Raw genomic sequence first — 10493 nt, forward strand, 5'->3', positions numbered from 1 at the left:
GGGCTGCGGAATAAGCGGAAACTGGCAAAGGACGAGGTGACGATGCGCGTCGGGAATGGTTCCAAGGTCAATGTGATCGCCGTCGGCACGCTACCTCTGCATCTCCCTTCGGGATTAGTTTTAAACCTTAATAATTGTTATTTAGTGCCAGCTTTGAGCATGAACATTGTATCGGGATCTTGTTTAATTCGAGATGGCTACTCTTTTAAATCTGAGAATAATGGTTGTTCTATTTTTATGAGAGATATGTTTTATGGTCATGCTCCTATGGTGAATGGTTTATTCTTTATGAATCTCGAACGTGATGCTACACATGTTCATAATGTGAGTACCAAAAGAAGTAAGGTTGATAATGATAGTCCCACATACTTGTGGCACTGCCGCCTTGGTCACATAGGTGTCAAACGCATGAAGAAGCTCCATGCTGATGGACTTTTAGAGTCTCTTGATTATGTATCATTTGACACGTGCGAACCATGCCTTATGGGTAAAATGACCAAGACTCCGTTCTCAGGAACAATGGAGCGAGCAACCGACTTATTGGAAATCATACATACTGATGTGTGCGGTCCGATGAGTGTTGAGGCTCGCGGTGGCTATCGTTATGTTCTCACTCTCACTGATGATTTAAGTAGGTATGGGTATATCTACTTAATGAAACACAAGTCTGAAACCTTTGAAAAGTTCAAGGAATTTCAGAGTGAGGTTGAAAATCAACGTGACAGGAAAATCAAGTTTCTGCGATCAGATCGTGGAGGAGAATACTTGAGTCACGAGTTTGGGGCACACTTAAGAAAATGTGGAATAGTTTCACAACTCACGCCGCCTGAAACACCTCAGCGTAATGGTGTGTCCGAACGTCGTAATCGCACTCTGTTAGATATGGTGCGATCTATGATGTCTCTTACCGATTTACCGCTTTCTTTTTGGGGCTATGCTTTAGAGACTGCCGCATTCACTTTAAATAGGGCTCCGTCGAAATCCGTTGAGACGACACCGTATGAATTATGGTTTGGGAAGAAACCTAAGCTGTCGTTTCTAAAAGTTTGGGGATGCGATGCTTATGTCAAGAAACTTCAACCTGAAAAGCTCGAACCCAAGTCGGAAAAATGTGTCTTCATAGGATACCCAAAAGAAACTATTGGGTACACCTTCTACCTCAGATCCGAAGGCAAGATCTTTGTTGCCAAGAATGGGTCCTTTCTGGAGAAAGAGTTTCTCTCAAAAGAAGTAAGTGGGAGGAAAGTAGAGCTTGATGAAGTATTACCTCTTGAACCGGAAAATGGCGCAACTCAAGAAAATGTTCCTGAGGTGCCAGCACCGACTAGAGAGGGAGTTAATGATAATGATCAAGATACTTCTGATCAAGCCCCTACTGAAATTCGAAGGTCCACAAGGACACGTTCCGCACCAGAGTGGTACGGCAACCCTGTCTTGGAAATCATGCTGTTAGACAACGGTGAACCTTCGAACTATGAAGAAGCGATGGCGGGCCCGGATTCCGACAAATGGCTAGAAGCCATGAAATCCGAGATAGGATCCATGTATGAAAACAAAGTATGGACTTTGACTGACTTGCCCGTTGAGCGGCGAGCCATAGAAAATAAATGGATCTTTAAGAAGAAGACAGACGCGGATGGTAATGTGACCATCTATAAAGCTCGGCTTGTCGCTAAGGGTTATCGACAAGTTCAAGGGGTTGACTACGATGAGACTTTCTCACCGGTAGCGAAGCTGAAATCCGTCCGAATCATGTTAGCAATTGCCGCATTCTATGATTACGAAATATGGCAAATGGACGTCAAAACGGCATTCCTTAATGGTTTCCTTAAGGAAGAATTGTATATGATGCAGCCGGAAGGTTTTGTCGATCCTAAGAATGCTGACAAAGTGTGCAAGCTCCAACGCTCGATTTATGGGCTGGTGCAAGCATCTCGGAGTTGGAACATTCGCTTTGATGAGGTGATCAAAGCGTTTGGGTTTACACAGACTTATGGAGAAGCTTGCGTTTACAAGAAAGTGAGTGGGAGCTCTGTAGCATTTCTCATATTATATGTAGATGACATACTTTTGATGGGAAATGATATAGAACTCTTGGACAGCATCAAGGCCTACTTGAATAAAAGTTTTTCAATGAAGGACCTTGGAGAAGCTGCTTATATATTAGGCATCAAAATCTGTAGAGATAGATCGAGACGCCTCATAGGTCTTTCACAAAGCACATACCTTGATAAGATATTGAAGAAGTTCAACATGGATCAATCCAAGAAGGGGTTCTTGCCTGTGTTGCAAGGTATGAAATTGAGCTCAGCTCAATGTCCGACCACGGCAGAAGATATAGAAGAGATGAGCGTCATCCCCTATGCCTCAGCCATAGGTTCTATTATGTATGCCATGCTGTGTACCAGACCTGATGTAAACCTTGCCGTAAGTTTGGTATGAAGGTACCAAAGTAATCCCGGCAAGGAACACTGGACAGCGGTCAAGAATATCCTGAAGTACCTGAAAAGGACTAAGGAAATGTTTCTCGCTTATGGAGGTGACGAAGAGCTCGTCGTAAAGGGTTACGTCGACGCTAGCTTCGACACAGATCTGGATGACTCTAAGTCACAAACCGGATACGTGTATATTTTGAATGGTGGGGCAGTAAGCTGGTGCAGTTGCAAGCAAAGCGTCGTGGCGGGATCTACATGTGAAGCGGAGTACATGGCAGCCTCGGAGGCAGCACATGAAGCAATATAGGTGAAGGAGTTCATCACCGACCTAGGAGTCATACCCAATGCGTCGGGGCCGATCAAGCTCTTCTGTGACAACACTTGAGCTATTGCACTTGCCAAGGAGCCCAGGTTTCACAAGAAGACAAGGCACATCAAGCGTCGCTTCAACTCCATTCGTGAAAATGTTCAAGATGGAGACATAGAGATTTGTAAAGTACATACGGACCTGAATGTAGCAGATCCGTTGACTAAACCTCTCCCTAGAGCAAAACATGATCAACACCAGAATTCCATGGGTGTTCGATTCATCACAATGTAACTAGATTATTGACTCTAGTGCAAGTGGGAGACTGTTGGAAATATGCCCTAGAGGCAATAATAAAAGAATTATTATTATATTTCCTTGTTCATGATAATTGTCTTTATTCATGCTATAATTGTGTTATACGGAAATCGTAATACATGTGTGAATAACAGACATCAACATGTCCCTAGTGAGCCTCTAGTTGACTAGCTCGTTGATCAACAAATAGTCATGGTTTCCTGACTATGGACACTGGATGTCATTGATAACGAGATCACATCATTAGGAGAATGATGTGATGGACAAGACCCAATCCTAAACATAGCACAAGATCGTATAGTTCGTTTGCTAGAGTTTTCCAATGTCAAAGTATCTTTTCCTTAGACCATGAGATCGTGTAACTCCCGGATACCGTAGGAGTGCTTTGGGTATGCCAAACGTCACAACGTAACTGGGTGACTATAAAGGTAGACTACGGGTATCTCCGAAAGTGTCTGTTGGGTGACATGGATCAAGACTGGGATTTGTCACTCCGTATGACGGAGAGGTATCACTGGGCCCACTCGGTAATGCATCATCATAATGAGCTCAGAGTGACCAAGTGTCTGGTCACGGGATCATGCATTACGTTACGAGTAAAGTGACTTGCTGGTAACGAGATTGAACGAGGTATTGGGACACCGACGATCGAATCTCGGGCAAGTAACATATCGATAGACAAAGGGAATAGCGTACGGGGTTGATTGAATCCTCGACATCGTGGTTCATCCGATGAGATCATCGTGGAGCATGTGGGAGCCAACATGGGTATCCAGATCCCGCTGTTGGTTATTGACCGGAGAGTCGTCTCGGTCATGTCTGCTTGTCTCCCGAACCCGTAGGGTCTACACACTTAAGGTTCGGTTACGCTAGGGTTGTAGGGATATGTATATGCAGTAACCCGAATGTTGTTCGGAGTCCCGGATGAGATCCCGGACGTCACGAGGAGTTCCGGAATGGTCCGGAGGTAAAGATTTATATATGGGAAGTCCTGTTTCGGGCATCGGGACAAGTTTCGGGGTTATCGGTATTGTACCGGGACCACCGGAAGGGTCCCGGGGGTCCACCGGGTGGGTCCACCTGTCCCGGGGGGGCCACATGGGCTGTAGGGGGTGCGCCTTGGCCTAATGGGCCAAGGGCACCAGCCCCACATAGGCCCATGCGCCTAGGGTTTAAGGGGGAAAGAGTCCTAGGAGGGGAAGGCACCTCCTAGGTGCCTTGGGGGGGAGGGAAACCCCCCTTGGCCGCCGCACCCCCTAGGAGATTGGATCTCCTAGGGCCGGCCACCCCCCCTTGGCCCTCCTATATATAGTGGGGGAGAGGAGGGACTTTATACCTGAACGCCTTGGCCTTTGGTTGCCTCCTTCTCCCTCCCAACACCTCCTCCATCTCCATAGTGCTTAGCGAAGCTCTGCCGAAGTACTGCAGCTCCATCAACACCACGCCGTCGTGCTGCTGCTGGTGCCATCTCCCTCAACCTCTCCTCCCTCCCTTGCTGGATCAAGAAGGAGGAGACGTGGCTGTTCCGTACGTGTGTTGAACGCGGAGGTGCCGTCCGTTCGGCGCTGGTCATCGGTGATTTGGATCACGTCGAGTACGACTACATCATGACCGTTCTTTTGAACGCTTCCGCTCGCGATCTACAAAGGTATGTAGATGCATCTAATCACTCGTTGCTAGATGAACTCCTAGATGATCTTGGTGAAACGAGTAGGAAAATTTTTGTTTTCTGCAACATTACCCAACAGTTTCTACTTGATGCAACGCAGGTCACCCGCGACAAGCGGACGGTCGCGAGTGCCCTAGAAGTTGGCGATGATGCGGCCGCGCATTTCCTCCCAAGAAGAGACCGACCCCTCGGTAAGGTTCAGGAGCCAAGAACGCGCGCCTTGAGGGACATCGGGAACCAGTTTGCCATGATCTTCTCGTCACTGCTAGCCGCCTCGATGCTCAGATCGTAGGTGCCATTGTAGCACGGAGGCAGGTCATGCTTGAACTTGCTCGGCCAGACAATGTTGCGGAGCTCCGGGGTGAATGCGTGACATCCTGTTGTGGCCACTGGAGCCCGTCAAGGTGGTGGAACCTGGTCCTGGTGCACGCGCACCACCACCTCCTTTGGCGGTACGCGGGCCTGGTGGGGGGATGCTGGAAGTACACGCGCTTCTCCTTGAGGTCGATGCACCAACTAGCATCTCACATCCTCCCGAGCAGGCGCCGGGCGCGGCGGGTCGCGCCACGGTGCCACACGCCTTGGCTCAATGATGACGCCCTGGGCCGGAGGTGGTGGAGGAACCCCATGAGCCACATCACCCATGGTAGGCAGCTGCTGAGGCAGTGAGCGGGCCGGAGCGGCAGAGCCCCCGGACACGCTGACGAGCTCAGCGATCCGCTCGAGCCACTCCTCGTAGAAGTCGTCGACCGGGAGGTAGCGAAGGAGCTCCCGCGCCATGAGCAGAGCGGCTTGCGCGTTCGCCGGGCCGTGACGTGCGTGGGAGGATGAAGCTGCTGGAGTCAATGATGGAGTGGTGGTGCGCCAGTCGCGGCGCATGAAAGTGTGCAACGAAGAAGCTTGTTGCTCGTGGCCGGCAGGGTGACAGAAAATTGAAATGGGGATGATAGAAACCCCAGCACCACCTAACTCAACTAGGGTTACTAAAATACTTTTCCAACGAACCCAAAATGCCCTTCTAAAATGTTCATCATCTTGGCATTGGTCTAGAACCTCTTCTAAAAATGGTGCACATTTTTCTAGACCATTCTAGATTTTTGAATTAAATCATATGTTATTTGCATTTGGACATTTAAATTGTCCAAATAATCATAAACTAAAATGTTTATTGTTTGATATATTTCAAATAGTGGGCCTGAGCAGTTTCATGTTTTTTGAGTTAGTATACTAAGAATACTAGGCCCGTAAGGGTTCCATATTTCTGGTTTTTCTGGATTTTTTTACCTATGATGTTTGAGCGACACGTTGCCTCCATGTGTGCAGTACATCCTACAGCGGCCATCCTTTGTTTTCTCTTTAATATTTGTTTGACGGCGCGTCACATGCATGTCTTGGTCCAGTTCACGTGAGCTTTTCTGGTGGCCTTCTAGATTTCCTGCGATTGCTACATGGGCCACGCATGCCGCCACGTCTGCCTCACATGTTGTTGACTGGCAGTTTACTGATGGACACGTTGCCTTCTGGGCTTTTACCTTCTTTGTTGGGGCGACGCGTGTGCGTGAAAGTTTTCTGGGATGTGTTCGATTCCATTCTTGTTCAAGCACATTTTGTTTATTGCTGCATAGGTGTGGTGGACTTTCCTGGAAGGTTTTTCCTTAAAAAAAGAGGTGTATGGGCTGATTTTGTCTCATGCCAAAAGATTAGGTTGACCACGCATGGCTCTTCTAGACATGTATGGGTAGGTTTTGTTTTTAGCTCATGCATGCATGCATGTGGCCACGTTTTCCTGTTGTATAGTTGTCTCTCTATGTTATGGATGGACACGTTGTGTTCTTGGTCTTTCTGGTGGGTTCTTTTTTCATCTCCTTTTGCTTGCCTATAAGTAGCTCCTTGCTATGTTGGTCCTTCATTCAGTTTCCACGTCCTTCCCTAGATTGGTCTTCTCAATTCAGTTTTTGCCTCACTGCCGCATCCATTCTCTCTAGGCTCTAGCACCGTCTTGCCTCCGGCAATTGGAGACGAAGCATCTGGTCATGGAAAGCCGCATCAGGACGTTCGGTCCGGTGGTCATGGCGCACCATGATGGTCCGCCGCCTACAGCCGACGCACCGGAGTGCACAGTAGCAAGCACCAGTTTGAGGTGAGGATATCGCATTGGTCTCCTGTTGCTCACATGCGAGGCCTCGGACGAGCGGCCAAATCCACGTGAGGTGGATGTTGCAGGCACGGCCATCTCCCCTTCCTTCCTTCCTTCTTTTTCCCTCCAACTACCATGTTATCTTTACCATGTCTTCTTTCCTTGTTGTATTGTTTTTTCACCCATGGGGATAGAGATGTTACCTCAGTCGGCAATGAAGCCAGTGATTTGTATCCAATAATTTTCGTTAATACGGTAACAACTTATTTCAGTCCACCTGACGGAACGAGTCTCTATCTGATGATGTCAGAACTTACAGAAAGTTTCTAAAATAAATTAGGACATGGTATTTTTCTTCACTCTTGATTTGTTCCATTTGTATTATCCGCTCCGCCCTAGGTTCGTCCCCAAAATTATAAAATTTGGAGCCTCCCGTTGAAGGTCCAAGGAGGTGGAAGCATGAACAATGCCCTCATCAAATCAACTTAATTGGATTCGAATTGAAGGATGACTTTTGAGAAAAGGTAGTACGTAACTTCATTTATATTATGCACTTGGTAGGGATATTCTCAAGGAATTGCAAGATGATGGGCTATACACTTCACATAGCCTGAGACCATGGTGAGTACATGGTCTTTTGACTTACTTTCTTTGTAGTTGTTTTACAAATTGAGGAGGGGTAGCAGATGGATGGCATTGCCATGCAGAACTGAAAACACTGTTGTATGACTACAGACTCTTCACTGGAATAAAAACAGATGCGTGAGATGATAGATCGGGACAGACATGCATGCTCCAAGTTGTGAGCAGTTTTGTTTTTCAGAGAGATGTTTATCCTGGAATGGAAAATTTTCTTTTGAATATTTCTTAATATGCCAGTTATGTGGTGTTTGGTCGGACATGCGCATTTGCAGCACCATGGGGTACTCTTTGGCTGAAGTACATATTTTGTATCTTCTTTGGACCTAAATCAGACTGTTCAAGTGGTGTTTGCTCAGAACATGCAGGTGGAGCACCATGGGATGCTCTTTTTCTGAGGTACAAATTTTATATCTTCTTTGGTTTGCCAGAAAGCAAGATGTTGGAAGAAAAGAAATATGCATCTTATGAACTAACCAAACAAGGCCTTAGAATTTTAATATCTTAGACATAATATATGGGAATGCGGTGTTTTAATTTTATGAAAGGAGTCTCATTACTTTAGAGACAATGATAGAATCTGCACTGTCATATATTATGGTGTTGCTTTTACTCTACCTGGACAGTTTTTAAGTGTAACTATGTATAATTTATGGCTAAATCACATCGGCAGGGAAGCACTATCTAGGACCGTTTAGACACTACCTAGAAGAGTGTTCTGTCTACAAAGGTACAGAGTTCAGACACTAGTTAGAAGAGTGTTCTGTCTGCAAAGGTATAGAAAGACTAATAGTTTCATTTCTCATGTTGACAGTCAGCTACAAGAGTGTTTTGTCTCATTTCTCATTTGACATAATGAACTGTGAGTTTGCCAGCCAAATGTCATACACAAAGACATACAGTGTTAATAGCTGACAAGAATATGGACTTCCTTCATCTGTCATGATGTGCGGTATAGTTTATTGCCGCCTGGTGGTGATAGTCAACCCCCCTTGACACTATCTTATGTTAGCCCTTATTTTCACGATATTTCCTTATGCAGAGCCAAAGAAGGAAGAAATAACAACACAACCAAAAGAAACAAAATTAGGATTTGAAGGACGGGAGGGCAGCACTCTATTAATATTATGAATGATCTGAATTGCTGATCATTTTCTTTAAATAAAAAACACTACCAACAATTGAAGGATTGCTTGAATCAAAAATACCCTTATAAGGTTAATTTAGTTCCTTCCAACAAATTGTGTTCATAATTACCATACAATTTCTATTGACTTTAAAATATGTGAGGAGTGATCTATGAAGGCATGTTATATTCAACCTTAATATTAGTACTTAAATATAATTTCTTTTCTTTAGACATTCATTGAAGCTATTATTTCCTTTCCCTTTGGGTAAGCCAAGTACGCCTGCTACAACTAGAAGAAAGTTCACTGGATAAAAAGTTATTCCCTCTGTAAAGAAATGTAAAAGTGTTTAGGCAACTAAAGTAGTTATCTAAACGCTCTTATATTTGTTTATGGAGGGAGTATATATTACCCAAGGAAACACATAAAACCCATCAGCAGATCAACTTGCATCAGGCACGCACTACTGCCCAGAGTCAAAACTTCTCAAAACTTAGCCTGCACTGAATAGGAATTGAGCTAAGGCAAAAGCTACTCACCGATGCACCTCCTGCGGTCAGGGACAAACAGCAAAACGAGTCTACAACTCCATGAGGAAGATGTTCAGCCACCGTGCATCTAGCTAGGCAGCAGGAAAGTCGCTCACGCTAGGCAGTAGGCACACAGGATCAGACAGTGTCCTCGCACAGTCCACGGCGCTCCATCCCCCCATCCACCTCCAGCTCCAAAATCACCTGCTCCCCCGCAAGTCCTGCCGCGTCGACTACCATGCGTGGGCACCAGATCCGGCAGAGGTCACCCTCGTGGGCTTTGCAAATCCCACCACCTCCGCATCAGCTGCCGAGCAGGCGGACCAGCGCGGGCTCCGTTGCTGTAGCGATGGCCATGGCTGACCGCCTCCTTCCGCACGAGCCAGGATCTCCTCGAGATTGCACGCGAGGCACGCGGTCTTGGCTTCGGTCTCTGGGAGAGCTCAGTCTTTGGCGGTCAAGAGCACGAACGAGAAGCAGGGCGCCGGCCACCGCGTGACCCGTGACTCCGGCAGATCGGGTCACGGGCGAGCGGCTGCAGCAGCGAGCACTAGCACGCAAGAGAGAGGACAGGGGAGTCGTGATGGTCAATTCACTAGAGGAAATGATTTGGGGAAGATGTTCTAGATCCATCTCGTCATGTCTCTCTCTCATATTGCGATGCGCTCAGCCTCAGAGTACATCAGGCGCAACTAACATACGATCATCACCTCAGGTGCAATCGTGCAATCGTGCGATCCAACTATGTGGACCCTTGTTCTCAAAAAAAAGTATGTGGACCCTTGGATGAGAAATGAGTTGTCCATATTTAGCAGCTTGACCTAGATATGTTCTCTCAAAGAAATTTGCGTACATGACATCTAGTGAAATATTGTTCAATTTCCCGTCAAAAAAATTGTTTAATTTACATGTGTTCATCAATGTAGCAACTCTTATTTCTGATGAATCTGATCTAGCAAAGGTTTTTTCTTGTTTTGCAGCATAATCCGTTTTAACTACCATAATGTGAAATCTCTATCGAGAACACTATAAAGACACACATACGCAAAACGTACAACAATTCTGAAGAAGTCCATAAAAGCAAATTTCAAACAAATCAATGGAGCGCGGCGTGCCGCCGCGCACTACTCACTAGTTAGTATTATTATTAAAGCCCTAAAGACTACAGAATAATAATAAAACACAAACTAAAATAGGAAAAACAAAGAGAGAGAGAGAGAGAAGAAACTTACCTGGCACCCACCAAAGCCCACCTCGCGGCCCAAGTGGCCGGCCCAGCCCACCTGGCCCCCTTCCCTATCATCTTCCTCCCTAGGCCAGTAGCTAGAGCG

General features: G+C 46.3%; 2 long non-coding RNA genes across 2 annotated transcripts; one reads left to right on the forward strand and one right to left on the reverse strand.

Annotated features, from left to right (window-relative positions):
* The first annotated feature begins 6542 nt into the window (after positions 1-6542).
* On the forward strand, positions 6543-7729 carry LOC119275931. The gene is made up of 2 exons (XR_005136073.1): positions 6543-7487; positions 7602-7729. It is a non-coding gene; the product is annotated as an uncharacterized LOC119275931 (long non-coding RNA).
* Positions 7730-8281: 552 nt separating this feature from the next.
* On the reverse strand, positions 8282-10103 carry LOC119275930. The gene is made up of 2 exons (XR_005136072.1): positions 9172-10103; positions 8282-8538 (listed from the first exon to the last, which is right to left on the reverse strand). It is a non-coding gene; the product is annotated as an uncharacterized LOC119275930 (long non-coding RNA).
* Positions 10104-10493: the final 390 nt, after the last annotated feature.

Source organism: Triticum dicoccoides, chromosome 3B, assembly GCF_002162155.2.
Source record: "Triticum dicoccoides isolate Atlit2015 ecotype Zavitan chromosome 3B, WEW_v2.0, whole genome shotgun sequence".
Classification (NCBI taxonomy): Eukaryota; Viridiplantae; Streptophyta; class Magnoliopsida; order Poales; family Poaceae; genus Triticum; species Triticum dicoccoides.